The sequence below is a fragment of the Scylla paramamosain genome, chromosome 23 (genome assembly GCF_035594125.1).
Source record: "Scylla paramamosain isolate STU-SP2022 chromosome 23, ASM3559412v1, whole genome shotgun sequence".
Classification (NCBI taxonomy): domain Eukaryota; kingdom Metazoa; phylum Arthropoda; class Malacostraca; order Decapoda; family Portunidae; genus Scylla; species Scylla paramamosain.
The window spans coordinates 3,200,486-3,218,325 of NC_087173.1; the positions used below are offsets into that span (position 1 = coordinate 3,200,486).

The 17,840-nt window shown below is 40.3% G+C and overlaps 1 protein-coding gene across 6 annotated transcripts in view; it reads left to right on the forward strand.

Moving 5' to 3' along the window:
* The window catches only part of LOC135112022 (uncharacterized), a 243,415-nt gene that overhangs the window by 84,917 nt on the left and 140,658 nt on the right, over window positions 1-17,840 (forward strand). For 3 of the 6 annotated variants that reach the window (XM_064025865.1, XM_064025859.1, XM_064025864.1), the window contains exons 3-5: window positions 3,262-3,310; window positions 4,124-4,234; window positions 4,491-4,590. The gene's annotated coding sequence lies outside the window, so the exon portion shown is untranslated. Of the gene's footprint in view, window positions 1-3,261; window positions 3,311-3,846; window positions 4,235-4,490; window positions 4,591-17,840 lie in introns of all 6 variants that reach the window. The other 3 variants (XM_064025860.1, XM_064025861.1, XM_064025862.1) reach the window with 3 other exon arrangements.

The window sequence follows — 17,840 nt, forward strand, 5'->3', positions numbered from 1 at the left end:
TGTGTGTGTGTGTGTGGTGGACTAACTGGCTACCTGTGATGTTTTCCTGGTGCGTATAGTAAACACTGAACCACTACATTCCAGCTTTTCCTTTTTCCTTTTTTCCCTTCCTCTCCCTCCAATTCAATGCTTCTTTCTCTCTCTCTCTCTCTCTCTCTCTCTCTCTCTCTCTCTCTCTCTCTCTCTCTCTCTCTCTCTCTCTCTCTCTCTCTCTCTCTCTCTCTCTCTCTCTCTCTCTCTCTCTCTCTCTCTCTCTCTCTCTCTCTCTCTCTCTCTCTCTCTCTCTCTCTCTCTCTCTCTCTCTCTCTCTCTCTCTCTCTCTCTCTCTCTCTCTCTCTCTCTCTCTCTCTCTCTCTCTCTCTCTCTCTCTCTCTCTCTCTCTCTCTCTCTCTCTCTCTCTCTCTCTCTCTCTCTCTCTCTCTCTCTCTCTCTCTCTCTCTCTCTCTCTCTCTCTCTCTCTCTCTCTCTCTCTCTCTCTCTCTCTCTCTCTCTCTCTCTCTCTCTCTCTCTCTCTCTCTCTCTCTCTCTCTCTCTCTCTCTCTCTCTCTCTCTCTCTCTCTCTCTCTCTCTCTCTCTCTCTCTCTCTCTCTCTCTCTCTCTCTCTCTCTCTCTCTCTCTCTCTCTCTCTCTCTCTCTCTCTCTCTCTCTCTCTCTCTCTCTCTCTCTCTCTCTCTCTCTCTCTCTCTCTCTCTCTCTCTCTCTCTCTCTCTCTCTCTCTCTCTCTCTCTCTCTCTCTCTCTCTCTCTCTCTCTCTCTCTCTCTCTCTCTCTCTCTCTCTCTCTCTCTCTCTCTCTCTCTCTCTCTCTCTCTCTCTCTCTCTCTCTCTCTCTCTCTCTCTCTCTCTCTCTCTCTCTCTCTCTCTCTCTCTCTCTCTCTCTCTCTCTCTCTCTCTCTCTCTCTCTCTCTCTCTCTCTCTCTGCACTTGCTCCCCCAGTCCCCACTCACCTGCCTCCACCTGAGCATCTGCCTGCCTCTTGCTGCTCCTGCTTCTGCTTTGTTGTCGTCTAGCAGAGAACACCTTCCCTTTAATACATTTGAATACTGTAATCAGAATTCATTTCCTTTTTCTTTCCAAAGTCATTTTTTTCTAGTTCCACATCCGTTAGCATTTCTCTCTCTCTCTCTCTCTCTCTCTCTCTCTCTCTCTCTCTCTCTCTCTCTCTCTCTCTCTCTCTCTCTCTCTCTCTCTCTCTCTCTCTCTCTCTCTCTCTCTCTCTCTCTCTCTCTCTCTCTCTCTCTCTCTCTCTCTCTCTCTCTCTCTCTCTCTCTCTCTCTCTCTCTCTCTCTCTCTCTCTCTCTCTCTCTCTCTCTCTCCTTCAGGTCTTCTTAGTTTCACCTCATCATTCTTCGTATACCTTTTTTTTTTACCTAACTTTCCTTTTTTTCACTAGACTTTGCATGAAATTTTCCTCTCGTTTTAATTTTCCAAAGCAGCTTCAAAATATATTCCGTCTGTGGTCGGCTTTATGTAGTTAATTTATACATTTTCTGGGGGCTGTCAGGACCAGTGTCGTTTTTTTATTCTTTTCTATTTCTTTTTTTTTCCCATTTTTAGAAGTATTTTGAATGGTAATATTTTTTTTTTCCTTTTCAATGTGTCACTTTTTTTTCTGTTTACGTATTTGTTGTTATTTATTTATTTTTTTTATTTCTGTATTTATTCATTCATTCACTCGTTTTATTCACGTGTCTAATGAAGTATTTATTTGCGGTGTATTTTCCAGTATTGCCTTCACGTTTTTAGGATGATGCACTGTGTATATATTTTTTGGAAAGCACTGTATATTTTTGAGAGCTGTTTTCGAGAGGCGCTGTATTTATTTGTTTATTTATTTATGTATATATGTATTTGTTCATTTGTTTATTTATTTAGCAGGTAAGAGAGAGAGAGAGAGAGAGAGAGAGAGAGAGAGAGAGAGAGAGAGAGAGAGAGAGAGAGAGAGAGAATTTGTATTTCGTGGTGGAGGCATTTGAAAGGGAGATAAAAACAGTTATATTTTTCAGTGAGCATTGTATTTTCTAAAGTGAGCATTGAATATTCCTTGTGGGTCATTCACTTTTTTTTTTTTAGTTTATTTATTGTCTTACTTATTTCTGTGTTATTTTGTCAAGGATCCTCTTTATTTTGTTTGGGACGCCCTTTTTTTTTAAGTAGATTCTGTTTTTTTTTTTTTTTTTTTTTTTTTTTTTGATAGGGAACAGGAAAGGGCATTTTGTTCTTTTTTTGTTTTGTTTGGCCCGCCCAGCTCTTTTTTTCTACTACTATTTTTTTTTTTTACTTTCTTTCTATTTTACATTTCAGCTATTCATTTTTATTTATTTAATTATTCGTTCTTTCTTTTTTTCTTTCTTTGTCTTTCTTTTCATTCATCTTATTTATTTTATTAACTATTTCATTTTTGTTTTTATCTATTTTCAAGGTGATATTTTCATTAATTTTACTCTCTGGTCTCGCTGGCCGGCGTGTGGGTGCTCGGCGCGTCCCACCACTACCACTGAATCATTCTTGCTAAACACATGGCTTGGATATTTGCCACCAGCGACCAGAATTCAATAGCAATCCCCACGTTCCTCTGTGTCAGGCGTTTATCACACGTGTTTCCATCCCCCTTCCTCCTCCTCCCGGGTAATGGAGGGAGGTGACCTGTCTTGACCCTCCCTGATAGGTTGTTAGGAGCCCATTAATTCATTAGACCCACTCTCAAGCTTTCAAGTAATCTGCACGGCTGTCTGAAGTTTAAGGAATATGTTAATGTGTTTCCGGTATTTTTTATTAATTTTTCAATATGCAGACTTTGAGAAAATGATGATTTGTCTTTTAGGTAATGTGTAATGTCATTTGTATGGTTGTTTGTCGCTCTTAAAGGTTTGTTTTCATCGTTAATTTTTCGTTGTACTAGTAATTCCTTTTTTTTTCTTTTTTTTTTTTCTTTTTTTTTCTGTTTGTTTTTCTCTTTATTTTAAGTATGCAAGTTTTCTGAAGACATGCCTTTATTCTTATAGTTAATGAGTCCTGTAGTAATTTGTATGGATGTATGTTGCTGGTAAGGGACTATTTTCATCATTCTCTTCTCGTTATTTTCACTCACTTTCCAAAAAAATGCAAACTTTTAAGAATAATCAGTCTTGTTCTCTAAGGCAATGAATCATAAACTCTTCACGGCAGCTTACCACACTTTTGGAACTCTTTCATTATTCTTTTCACGTATTTCAGATTTTTTATATGCAATCTTTAAGGAAAATCATCTCTTCTTCTTCCAGGTAATGAGTGATGAGGCGTGGAGGTGATTCTGACGCCGCTGCTGCACCCGTGAGTGTTGTGATGGTGTTGTGTGCTTTATTCCTTACTGCAGGATGCGCACGATGTTGTAGAAGTAGTAGTAGTCGTAGTAGTAGGAATAGTTATTGTTTTTACCGCTCCTGTCTCCGTGTGAAGATAATTTATGCTCGTATAGTCTTGGTCACTTGTTGAGTTATTAACGTACTGTATTCACTCCCATCGTGCTTAGTGTTTTCCTTCAATTTGAAGTCCTATGATATGTTTATAATCTACCAATCATCTAGTTTTCTTAAGATTGTCTACGTTTTGAAAGACTTACCTCGAGTTGCTACATACACTACGTACTCTCATTGTGCTTAGCGTTTTTCCTTCATTAAGTCCTATGGTTTGCTTAAAATCTATCAATCGTCAAGTTTTGTTACGCTGTCAGTAGAGGGAAGAACTTAGAATTGTTAGCATATCCAGCTGTACTAATGCCTGGTGTGCTTAGCGTTTTTCCTTCAATATTAAATCCTTTGACGTGCTCAGAGTCCACCAGTCGTCAGTTTTTCTTAGCTTATTTGCAGATCGAAGGGGTTTAAGTCGAGGACAACCACAAAGCACAGAGGAAACGAGTCGGACAGATTACTCCACTTCTGGCCACCACTGTACTAAAGCACCCTCTCGCGTCGCTTTTGAAATATACCAATCAGGTTTCAGCAAATTGAAGGACTTAAAGTCGAGGAAAACCACAAAGCACGGTGGAAATGAGTGTAGTAAATTACTCCTCATCTGACCACCACTATACCAAAGCACCCTCTCACCCTCTCGTTGCGCTTGAAATCCGTCGCCTCCTGCAATAAGTCCCGTCAGCGGAAAATAAGAAATTCCACCGCCCGCTTCAGTGCTGCTGTTCATAAGACGAGCACAGGCATCGGCTTCACTTTGATGGTGCTCGGCAAAGGATAGACCGAGGTGAGTGTGAGTAATGAATGCAGATACATGTAATTCCGCTCATAACTTCAAAGTATATGATAATGGCGTTGAAATTTAGCTTTGTGTGTTAGCTCTCTCATAATGTGCTGGAAAAATTTACTTTAGAAATGTCATATTAGAACGAATGTGGCTTAAAGATAACTGTCAGTGTCTTTTGTCTGCATGTGTTGTAAAGGTGACACTATAAAGATCGCTACACTTATCTCAATGATCTCACTTGATGTTTCCGTTGCAGCTAATGGTCGACGATTAAAGATAAGAGAAAAAGTTGTTCCTGAGGTGGAAGTGAAGGGAGCGAAATAAGAGTCTTTTGATCTGGGACTGATAGCAACGAGGTAAGAGTTTGATATTCTGAGAGTGAAAGGAGCCTGGTAAGAGATGTATCAGTGTGATTAATCTAGGCACATACTTTAAAAATAATAATAAATAAATAATAAGGAATTTCTGTATTTCTTTGCTAAACTTAAACAAGAATTGCAGTCAGACTTTAAAGCATACGAGGAATTGAGTCTTTCAGAGGAGACTACAGGGGAGGATTAACATTTCGTAATTATATACATGAGGCAACACACGACCGCTGTTTGTTACTTTTATGCATATTTATATTCCTTGTGTTGCATATACGTAAGTGGACTAAGGCAGTGTTATAATTACGAGTAGTAGTAGTAGTAGTAGTAGTAGTAGTAGTAATAGTAGTAGTAGTAGTAGTTTTGTTGTGTATGTATTTACTCTTCTCTCTGGTTGGACAATATTAAAACAAGCAAGCTCTCCTTCTGTGTGTGTGTGTGTGTGTGTGTGTGTGTGTGTGTGTGTGTGTGTGTGTGTGTAATTCAGACTTTTAATGGTGTGTATTGTTGTTCGAGAATTGGGCAGCGCCGAGCCAAATTTGTTTATTGTGTGTGTGTGTGTGTGTGTGTGTGTGTGTGTGTGTGTGTGTGTGTGTGTGTGCTTTCGTCGCGGCAGGCAAAGCACGTTACCGTTCGTTTTGTAATGAAGTTTGGGGAGAACAATAAAGTTTTTGTTTGTTTGCTTTGTTTTTTTTTGTTTTTTTTTGTTTCTTGCGCGGTTTGTTTGCTTGTGTTCGTACGATGATGAACAATATTGGAACCGGATGTGATTGTTGTAGTATCTCTCTCTCTCTCTCTCTCTCTCTCTCTCTCTCTCTCTCTCTCTCTCTCTCTCTCTCTCTCTCTCTCTCTCTCTCTCTCTCTCTCTCTCTCTCTCTCTCTCTCTCTCTCTCTCTCTCTCTCTCTCTCTCTCTCTCTCTCTCTCTCTCTCTCTCTCTCTCTCTCTCTCTCTCTCTCTCTCTCTCTCTCTCTCTCTCTCTCTCTCTCTCTCTCTCTCTCTCTCTCTCTCTCTCTCTCTCTCTCTCTCTCTCTCTCTCTCTCTCTCTCTCTCTCTCTCTCTCTCTCTCTCTCTCTCTCTCTCTCTCTCTCTCTCTCTCTCTCTCTCTCTCTCTCTCTCTCTCTCTCTCTCTCTCTCTCTCTCTCTCTCTCTCTCTCTCTCTCTCTCTCTCTCTCTCTCTCTCTCTCTCTCTCTCTCTCTCTCTCTCTCTCTCTCTCTCTCTCTCTCTCTCTCTCTCTCTCTCTCTCTCTCTCTCTCTCTCTCTCTCTCTCTCTCTCTCTCTCTCTCTCTCTCTCTCTCTCTCTCTCTCTCTCTCTCTCTCTCTCTCTCTCTCTCTCTCTCTCTCTCTCTCTCTCTCTCTCTCTCTCTCTCTCTCTCTCTCTCTCTCTCTCTCTCTCTCTCTCTCTCTCTCTCTCTCTCTCTCTCTCTCTCTCTCTCTCTCTCTCTCTCTCTCTCTCTCTCTCTCTCTCTCTCTCTCTCTCTCTCTCTCTCTCTCTCCTATACATCACTGGTGTTGACGTCGCTTACACCAATATTTTTTGTCTCGCTGCCTCCGCCACCCACACACAACTCACGCCAGGAATGAACCAGCAACACTATCACCTGTCCTCCCTCTCCCCTTCTCTCTCTCTCTTCCATGTTTTATTCTCTTTCTTTATCCCCCAGTCGCCTCTTTTCTTTCCTTCCTCTTCTCTTCTCTTCCCTATTTTCTTTTTTTTTTTGTTTTTTATTGGTTTATTCTTCTGTCTCCTATCTTGCTCCTCTTCTCTTCTCTTCTTTTCTCTTCTCTTCCATGTTTTCTTTCATTGATTTATTCTCCTGTCGCTTCTCTTCTCTCCTGTTCTCCCTATTATGTTTTTTTTCCATTTTCTTTTGTTTCTTCGCTCTGTATTTTGTCTTTTGTTATATATTCTTATTCTATTCCCTTCGTCCTTCTCATTCTCTTCTGCCTTCTCTCTATTTTGCTCTGCTTTCATTCTCTCACAATGTATTTTTCCTTCCCTCTTTTTTTCCTCTCCTTTTCTTTTTATCCTATTCACTTATATATTCCCCTTCTTTCCTCTTCACTTTCCGTTTATTTTTGCTATTTTCTCACAATCTTCCCACTTTTCATTTCCCCTTTCCCTTCCATCTCACTTTCTTTGTTTTCTTGGCTTATCCTTCCTTTATCCTTAAGACTTTCTTTATTCTTTCCTTTTCTTTCCTTTCTTTTCTTCCACCTCCCAGTTTTCCCTTTCCCAGTTCACTCCCATTTCCCTCCTTTGCATTTTTCTCTTCGCTTCCCATCCCTCCCCATCATCTCTCCCTTGTCTTTCTCCTCCTTCCTCTCTCCTCCCTCCCCCCTTTATCCCTCAGCCTTTCCCTCCCTCCCTCCCTCCCCATTCCTTTGTCTTTCATCCGTTTTCATTGCTCTCCCTTCTCTCCCAATCCTTCCTCTTGCCACTTTATCCCTCTCCCTTCCCCTTCCTCCCCTCCCAATTCCCTCTCACTCCTCTCTGCACAATAACAAAACCACTGACATGAGGAGAGGAGGAATACACACACACACACACACACACACACACACACACACACACACACACACACACATACACATACAGGCATATTGCACAGTGCAGAATAACACTTTTTTTCTCTCTATCTCTTTTTTTATTTTTTTATTTATTTTTTTTTTTCGCTCTATTTTTTGCTTCCTGTCTGCGATTGTGAGTTGGCGTGTCTCGTGTTAAATTGTTCTTGGTTGTTTGTGCTAAAATTACTTTTACTGTTTTGTTTATTCATTGTCGTTTGTTTATTTTGTTTAATTTCTTGTGTTTTTGTTTCATGTTTATATATATTTTTTTTATTTTTTTTTATTTTGTTTATTTTTGCTTTTATTTTATTTTATTTTGCTTTGCCTTTATTTTATTGTAATTTTTTTTACTTAATTTTTTTGAGTCACCCTTGTTTTGCTTTTTTTATTGTTTTCGTTTTTTTTCCAGTTTGTTTTGTGTTTGTTGGCTGTTTTGTTTTTATTTGTTTTGTTTGCTTTTCGGTAAGATTATTGGAGGCGTTTCTGTAATGAACGTTGTTTGGTATCTCATTATCCTCCCCCTCTCTCTCTCTCTCTCTCTCTCTCTCTCTCTCTCTCTCTCTCTCTCTCTCTCTCTCTCTCTCTCTCTCTCTCTCTCTCTCTCTCTCTCTCTCTCTCTCTCTCGCCGCAATATTGTTCAGGAAGCGTTGCAATATTGTTTAATTCATTCTCTGTGATATTTTTTGGTGTTATTGTGTGTGTGTGTGTGTGTGTGTGTGGGACGTCAATACTCTTACATACATCCATACATACATACATACATACATACATACATACATACATATATACATACAGCCATGCACATAACGTTAATCCAGGTATTAATAGATAAGCTTAACTAACACCACTTTATAGGCATTTTTTATGGTTAAGTGAACGATTAAACAAACAATATTGGCTATACTAATCACATACACACACACACACGCACACACGCACACGCGCACACGCACACACGCACACACGCACACGCACGGAATACCTATACAAATTAGTCTCATATTTCACGTCACCAGGACTCAATAAGCGTGAAATGCAAATATGGATACCGACCATAATTGATTTGTCAACGTAATTATGGTCGATAATTGATGACCTCTCATGTGCACCTGTCCGGGGGAGGGAGTGGATGAGAGTTGAGAGTTGAAGTGGGTAGGGGTTGGGTACTAGGGCTGTAGGGCAGTTAGGGGTCTATAGCTGTTGCGTTTGGGGTAGGGGGAAGCGGCGTTATAGTACAGGATGGAAACTGTTGATATATGGAGGAGATAAAGCTGCCAACATCACACACACACGCACGCACACACACACACACACACACACACACACACACACACACACACACACACACACACACACACACACACACACACACACACACACACACACACACACGGTCCGGTCCGTGCCACCAGACACCACAACAGAATAACGCCCCTGAAGGCGCCGCGCACGGACCGGTACAGACTCAGTGCGGTTCCCACCATGGTGCGAGCCATCAATCAATAGTATTTCCCTCCTAGATTAGACTTACCTTTAGGATTAATGTTAAGTTTTTCCCCATCCCCTATGTACATTTTCAGTTTGTCAACTGCCTAAATAATAAACCGTTTATTATTATTATAACACACACACACACACACACACACACACACACACACACACACACACACACACACACACACACACACACACACACACACACACTCACTCACTCACTCACTCACTCACCCTCCAGATAAACACACACACACACACACACACACACACACACACACACACCACTGATAGGTTTGGTCAGTGTGTGTGTTTATCCCGCCAGTGACAACACGTGACGGGTCGTGTGCAAACCAGAGCTGCTGATTGGACGTGCTCTGGTTGCTATGACTTTACCGGCCAATCACAGCGAAGAATGGAGGGACCTGATTGGCTGGGTGACAAATTTATGGCTTGTCGTTGATGCTAAATTAAGTTGATGGTTCCTTCTCATTACAGATAAGAGGTAAATTTAATAATACTGATAAGAAAGACTATGCCTTTCATATTTTCTTCTTTATGTGCATCTAAATGATTTATCACAGTAGTATCAGCGTTAACGAAAGACGACCATAGCGGTGAAAAGGATATGAATATAGGCCTAAATTTCTACAGGCTAATACTGGCTTGGTAATGTGTTCCTTAAACTTTCACCGCAAGAAGCAACAATTCACAGCACTAAGAAATACATATGTAATCTTAAATACATACAAGAAAGGAAATAAGAATAAGATTTGCAGTTTCTTGTTCTTATAATGTTTGAGTTGACTGAAAAAAACAAGAGTAAACGTCTCAGAGTGACTAGTGACTGAGGAAACATAGACAAGTAGCAGGAAAATAGTTAATGATATTGTCTCCTCCCTTTCTATCCCCTATCTTCATTTTTCCCTCCCATCTACATAAACTTGTAAGCACACACAACAAATAGCAGGAAAAGACTTAATAATGTGAACTTCTCCTTTTCTATTCCCCATCTTCTCCATTTTCCCTCCCATCTACACAAGCTTGTAAACACACACATATGGACTTTAATATAATTTCCCCAGCACGGTTAAACTTCACGTCAGGGCCTCTGCTGCAAGTGGGGAAGCATTTTATTATAACTGATGTAATATAGTGTCACAACATGTACAGAAATAAGAGGATTACTAGTGCAGGAAAATATTATATACACGAGTGGCATGCTGAATTATTGTAGCGTACTGTTAACTTTGAAATCCTGTTAGTGTTTAGAGTTTTTGAACCGTCCCCCTCTACCCTCTCCCTCCTTCTCTCTCTCCCCCTCTCTCTCTCTCTCTCTGTATCCTGGTAAGGGAGATGAGCATAGGGAAAGGGAGAGGAAAACGGATACATAACCTCCCACTCACCCTCTCTCCTACTCTCCCTCCTCCTCTCCCTTCACAGCATCGTTCACCTTTATTCCCTGTCACTCCTCCTCTCCTCACATTTCCTCTCCCTTCCAGTCATATTCCTCACGCTCCCCTCATGTTCTCCCCTCATCCTCTCCCCTCGATAATAGATTAATTCCTTCCTTTTTTTTATGTTCTCTTGCCCTTTTTCATGCATATTCTCTCTCTCTCTCTCTCTCTCTCTCTCTCTATCTCTCTCTCTCTCTCTCTCTCTCTCTCTCTCTCTCTCTCTCTCTCTCTCTCTCTCTCTCTCTCTCTCTCTCTCTCTCTCTCTCTCAAAGGGCATCTGCTCTGTTCAGTGTCTGGCTAAACTTTTTTCTATTGACAAAGTTATCAGCAGATCTCTCTCTCTCTCTCTCTCTCTCTCTCTCTCTCTCTCTCTCTCTCTCTCTCTCTCTCTCTCTCTCTCTCTCTCTCTCTCTCTCTCTCTCTCTCTCTCTCTCTCTCTCTCTCTCAATATTTATCTTTCTGGTCTGTCTATCTGTAAATATTCCTGCACGTCTTTGTTGCACTATTACACTTTATCTAAAATTCACATATGCATTGCTTCTTTCAAACATTTTTCTCGCATCTTTTCCTTCTCTTATCTCTTTCCATCCACTTTTATTCCTGTTCGTGGTGTGTGTGTATATTCTTTTAGATTAACTTCCTCGCTTCAGTTGCTTTTATCATTTCTCTGTGTTTGATTCTCTCATCTTTCCCTTGTGCCCTTTTCTCCTCTTTTCTTCATATTATTTGTTTGTTTCTTCTTCTTTTTCTCTTTTCCTCTCTCTTACCTTTCCTTCTTTTTCTTTCTTTCGTGTTTTCTTATTCTCTCTTCTATACATTCATGTCTTCTTTCCTTCCTTCACCTCCTGTCTTCGTATCTCTCCTTTTCTCCTTTCCAGCCTTTCTCACTTTCCTCTTTCTTCTTCCTCCTCCTTTCGTTCCTTTCGTCCATCTTTCTTTTTCCTTTTTTTCTCTCTTTTGCGTCCTTCGTTCTCTTGTTTGTGTTTATCTCCATATTTTCTTCTCTTCCTTTCATTCCATCTCTATTGCTTCTTTTTCTCTCATTCCTCCTTTCCTTTCTATATTCTCTAATTCTCTCCCCTTCTTCTCTTCCTCTTTTTCTTTTGTCCCTTCCATTTTTTCCCTTTGTATTACCTCCTTCTCTCCCATTCCTCCATTTCTTCCTATAGATTCCTCCTTCTTTCCCTTCCCTCCCAGTCACCTTTTCCATTTTTCCTCTCCACCGTCTCTCTTTCTCTTTTGTATACCAATATTCTTTCCTAGATTTTCTCATTCCCTCCTTTTTTTTTGCGTGTATTCTTTTCTTTCTCTTCCTCCTCCTCCTTTCTCGTCCCTTCCTCTCCTCGCCCCGATCGCCTGAAGGAAACGAAGATTGAGTTTCTCGTCAGTTTGTTACTTACGGAAACTCATCGGGGAGGCAGGCGCAAGCTTCTTTCTTCCCCTCAGTACTGGAGAGGGGAAGGAGGCAAAGGAAGAGGAGGAAGGGAAGGAAAGGATGGAGGTGGAAGACTGACGGAAGAGGATACGTGGGAAAAGACTTGAGTAAAGAAGGAAGACAAGAAGGAAATGGGAAGAGAAAAAGGATGAAAGAAAGGAAAGGATATGTAGAAGATTGAATGAAGGAAGAGAAAGGGTTGTTTATGCTTATGAGTGATGGAGGAAGACAAGAAGGAAAGGAAGGAAGAGAAAGAAGCAGAAGGAAAGGAAAGGATGCATAGGAAAGGATAAAATGAAGGAAGAGAGAGAGATGCTTGCTTTTGCTTGTGATAATGAAGGAAAAGAAGGAAGATGAGGAACAAGGGAAGCGAGAGAAAGCAGATAAGGAAATAAGAAAGAAAAGATGAAAATATAGATTCGTTATGTTCCTCTTTGTAATTCTTTGTCTCTGTTATTATTCATATTAACTTTTTTTTTGCTTTTCCTTTTTCCTTTTCTTCTCTCATGTCCTTCCTTCTCTCCTTCCTTGCCTTTTTCATTCGTAATAATGGTGTCTCTGTTTCCTCCGTGATTCTTTCCTCCGTCAGTGTTTCTGCATTATTATTCATATTTGTGTCTTTCTTCCCCCCTCTCTTCCTTCTTTCCTTTCTTACTCTCTCACTTTTTTTATTTATCTCTTCTCACTTTCCATCCTTAATTTCTTTATTCTTTCCTTCCTTCTTTCCTTCCTTCACTTTATTCCTCTTTCCCATCCATTCTTCATTCCTTCTTTTCCTTTCCTTCTTTCCACCCTTCCTTCCTTCCTTCCTTCCTTCCTTCCTTCCTATTCTCCATCACGGCCTCTCCATACGCAGTAAAGAAAACGGTTTCAAAGACTAACTAAATATGTACCTACCGTTAACTTTCTTTCCCCATTGAGAGAGAGAGAGAGAGAGAGAGAGAGAGAGAGAGAGAGAGAGAGAGAGAGAGAGAGAGAGAGAGAGTGAGTGAGTTTACAGTAAATGTGAAAGATAGAGAGAAAAACAGTTTAAAGAAAAGACGAGAAAGGGATTGAAAGAATGTGGGAGACAGGGAGGGAGAGAGAGAGGAAGAGATGAAAGAAGGGAGGGAGGGAGGGAGGGAGAGAGGGAAGGAGGGAAACCTGGAAAGAGGAAGGCAAGGCAGGAAGGGAGGAAGGGAGGGAAAGGAAGGAGAGGGGGAGAGAAAGAAGGCAGTAAAATAGGGGTGAAAGCTGGAAGGAGGGACGGAAGGAAGGAGGGAAAAAAAGTAAGGAATACAAAGGAATACAAAGGAAAGACCAAGGAAGGAGGGAGTGAAGGAGGGAGGTAAGAAAAGAGAGAAGGAAGGAGATAGGGATGGAGGAAGGAGGGAGGTAGGGAGGGAAGGAAGGAGGGAGGGAGGGAAGGAAAGGTCTGGCTGAGGAGTTAACACGGAGCATTAAATTCTGATGGCAGGAAGTGGGAGGAAAATCGACTCTCCCTCCTCCTCTCCTCCTCCTTTCCTCCACCTGTTCCTCTGAGATTACCTCCCTCTTTCCCTCCCCCTCATTCTTCCTTCCCTCCCTCGCGTCCCTTCAATTTCTTAATCCTCCTCCTCCTCCTTCTCCTACCTCTCATCCTTCTTTTGCTGCAATTCCTCCTCCTCCTCCTCCTTCCCTTCCTCTTCCTCATCATCACCATCATCACCATCTTGCTCTTCTCATCATCTCCATCATTATCATTCATCTCTTCCTCTTCACGCAGATCCTCATTATTCTTTTCCTCCTCCATCACCTCTTTAGTATTTTTCATTATCCTCCTTCTCCTCCTCCTCCTCCTCCTCCTGGTCCTCCATTTAATTTAGCGTCAAGTTTCCTCTTCGTACATTATACACTAGAAAATTATGGACATACATTATGATGACGCGGCCACTCAGCACCTTGCACGGGGTTGGGGGTGGGCAGGGCTCCGGAACACACGCCACGACCTCGGAGACTCCAGGCGAAGAGGAACACTGGGGGGCGGGGGGGGAGATGGACTGGGGTTGACTGGTGTTAGTTGTGCGTTTAGATAAGGGAGGATGGATTAGTGTAGATTGACTGGTTTGACAGATTAAGAAAGGATAGACTTAGACTGAGGCGTTGGTTCTCCAGCTTAGCAAAACACTGAGGAATAAATATTGTAGACTTGGCTTGGTTTGATAGATTAAGAAAGGAAAGGATAGACTGGGATAGACTGAGGCGTTGGTTCTTAAGCTTAGCAAAACACTGAAGTTGAGAGAAAGGGAGACAGCTTAAGAAAACACTGAAGTACAGAGAAATAAAGACACTCCGTTGGTTTTGTTAAGTAAAAAATAAAATAAATAGAATAAATAAATGAATAAATAGAAAATAAGTAGACATAATAAAGATAAAAATTGAAGTAGAGAGAAAGATAGACACGCCCTGGGTTTAGTTTTAGAAATTTTAGAAAGAAAAGACTGGAAAAGAAGGTGCTCAGTTCAGTTTAACGCCTTTAAGTTTGGCCATTCTCAGTGAAATGTTTGTGAAATATTTGCCTTACGTCTTAGGAGTATCATGAAGGAGGAAAGGAGAAAAGGTACTCACTTCAGCTTTTCATCGTAAGTACCTAAGTTTGATGATTCTTAGTAAAATGTTTATTGGGGGAAACACAGGAAATCCAAGTACTGAAGGAGCAGATAATAAAGACACTCTGTTCAGTCTCACAGTTTCAGCGTGTGACTTTGATGATGATTGGTAAAAAATGTGGGAAGGTTCTGTTGGAGCCAAATTGGTGGTTTTCTTTATGGTGCAGTAAAGATGGGCGAGGAACGTACAGCATAGTGTTTATGTAAATGAGCTCAAGTTTATCAGTTACTTTGCTGGTTGTTAATTGAGTATATGTTGCTGGAAGATTTATTTAACCTAAACTGAAGAATAGGTTTTGTTTGTTTGTTTTTGTTTTGTTTTTTTATAGTTATTCACTTATTTTCTGTTTATTTATATGTTCCTTTTTATTCTTTTTTTTCATTATTTTCTTTTTGATAGGAGGGGAAGCGAAAAACATATACATGAATTAGTCAGTTTAAGCATCTCAGTAAATTTCCTGATTGTTTGCAAAAAAAAAAAAAAAAAATTGTGAAGGTTAACGTAAAGTATGTTCTCCTTTATGCTGTAATGCCAGGGAGGCGAAAGGCGTATAAAGTAAAGCATATAAATGAGTCTGCCAGCTTCAGTGTGTTAGTGAATTTGCTGCGTGTTGATACAGCGTTGTAGGAAGCTTCTCTAAAAGGAGGCTGAGAGTGGGTGGCTTCTCCTTTACGGTTAGTTTGTTCAGCGTGTCCAGGAATTCCCTGATTGCCAGTAAAATGTGCGTGAATAAGGAGATTTTGTATAGTGCGGTTATTAAAGATTTTCCTTTTTATAGTTAATTTGTTCTGCGTGCTCACAAATTTCCTGATTCTTCGTAAAATGCCTATGCAAGGATGTTTACTGAGAGGTTTCAGGATTGAGGGTTTCTGCATGTTGATAAAATGTGTGTAAAGATGTTTGCTCAAAGTTTAAAATCAAAAGGCTTTCTCCTGTACGGTTAGTCTCCCCAGCGCGGCCACGAGTCAGCTGAGCGTTAGTGAAATATCCGTGTGTAAGGAGGTTTTGTAAAAGTGGCCTGGAGATTAAGGGTTTCCTCTCAGGCTTCCTTTATGGTCTAGTGAGGGCGGGCGAAGAGGGTATAAATTTTCCCCGCCGCCAAGTGCACCGCCGCCCGTGCCTCCCTCCTCCCCTCCTCGTAGTGATGCTGCTTTCACGCTAACAAATACTTGACCTCCTCGTCTCTCTTCGTCCCTTCGCCGCCGCCCTCCCGCCGCGACGCCTCAATAATTCGAGGTAAAATTTGTGCCTCGTGTAATGTTGAATGCTGGACTCCCAAAAGGTTATTGATTCCACCGAGCGCATCATGGCGATAGTGAGATTAATAAGAGACTAATTGCGAGGTGACATGGTTGAAATTCAACGCAAAAGAGGAAGAAAATCAGTATTGTTATTTAAATAATGCTCATGGAAGCGATAATATTAAGAAATTTCAGTCGTTTGGTGAGTTTATTGAAATGTTATGTAAAAGAAAAGCAAAATTGTATAAACGACTTAAATAAAATAAAAAAATAGCTTTACATTCAAGAATAAAGCAAATAATACATGAACAATGGTCCTGTCAGCGATAATATCAAGAAATTGTAACCGTGTAACAAGATATTGAATTTTTATGCCATAAGAAAAGAAGAAACTGCTTTAAAACTCAGACATAATTAGTTGTTACATTAAAGAACAAAAAAAAATCATAGTAATGGCTAGGTAATTGCCAGGACAGTGATAGTAAAAATGTTGAGTATTAACAGCTAAATAAAGAAAAAAAAATTCTTACTCGCACATACAAGAACAAAAGAAACAAAATTAATATAATGGTCTAGTCAGCAACAATATAAAAAATTCTAACTATATATCGAGTCTTAAATTTTTGCGCAAAAGATGAAAGAAACCTTATCAAAACTCGAATAAAAATTTCTTTTACTTTAAAGAAGAAGGAATAGCCGAACGGTATTGAAGCTCAAAGAGAGAATTAGTTCTGTATTTAAACAATACGAAATCGTAACTTAACTAATTGTCACGGCAGCGACAGTAGCAAGAATCAGTGACCGTTAGAAGTGTATTAAAATTTTACGCAAGAGAAAGAAAGAATTCGCTTTAAACTTGAATAGAAAATCAGTCCAGGTTTTCTGAGGCTGGAAGTTAAAATCCCGGAGCGACTGAAGCCACGCAAATGATCATCCAATATTCAGAATTCGACAAGGAAATTGGACAAAATAATGCCGCTAGTCTAAGGCTGGAATTTCCTAATGATTTTGCTTTAGAGAGAGAGAGAGAGAGAGAGAGAGAGAGAGAGAGTGAGTATAATATACACATATTCTCATACCACACACCAATCTTCACTTTCGCCAGTAGTAATGATGGTATATATATGCGTCCTGTTGTTTTTAGGTAATTTTATTGGTAATTTTATAAATTTGTAACTGAAAAGATACCTATTTGTCCGCCTGCGTATTTGTCTGTTTATCTGTCTATCTATATATATCTATTCATTCATTTGATTAATTTATTCATTCATTCATTCATTTAGATTTTGTTTATCTATTTATTTTTCTTTTTACTTTCATTCATTCTTTATTTATTCATTTATTTATTTACCTATCTATCAATACCTGTCTATCTATCTGTCTATCCATCCATCCATCTATCTATCTCTCTCTCTCTTCCTGTCTGGTGTTGCATGAATTACTCCTCACATTGTAGTACTGGAAAATGAAGACGAGAAAGGAGTGAGTCGAGGAGAACACCTGCCGAGGTAGTAACTTGTGCCAGCCTCCAGAAGACAGGCGCGGCGGTCAGAGCGCTTAAGTTAGTCCTCCCTTGGTTTGTTGTCTTTCACGCCAGATAGGAAGAAAACGGGAATATACCGGTAACTAGTCATCTTTTGTACTAGTCTCTTAATCCATTTACTGCCGTTGTTGTTTTAGCTTGTTTTTGCAGAACATTGTAAAGAAAAAGAAAGAGAAGGTTTATTTTTTTGCTTTTTCCATGCTACATAAATATTCATAAGATAATAAAAAAGTATGAGTAGAAATATGAAAGGGTTAATTTAAGCAACGTTTTTTGATTGATCTTACAGGTGAAGTGATGACACCTGGCCAGTGATAGTTTTCTTAGTGAGTTCTTTTTAAAGTCCATAGGAAATGAAAGGAGAGGAATGAGTGGTGCTGAAATATGAAGCAGTGATATTTTTTTTTTAATTGTTCGACGTATTTTTCTGATTCATCCTGCGTTTTCTTACAACACTACACAACACTAAGAGTAACTCCACCTATTTTACAGTCAGTCGTAAAGGAGTTACATTCTCTCTCTCTCTCTCTCTCTCTCTCTCTCTCTCTCTCTCTCTCTCTCTCTCTCTCTCTCTCTCCTTAATGTCCAATCTTGCTCGTCTCCACCTCGGCTTTCAGAAAACTCCACCACCGCAGTACTGATGAGACACCCTACAGACGCTCACTCACCCACTTCTATCTTAATTGAAAGTCGAGTAACCATCCGTATAAACTGCTATTGTGCTTTGTGCTTCCCCCTTCGCCTTGAGTTCCCTGATCCCTTCTGAATCCCCTTAGTCGTCTGGTTTTATAGAGATTGCCAGCAGATTAGACAGGAGCAAACCTCTGAAGGAAGACGCTTAACTTAATGGGAAAGACTGTGTGCCGTTGA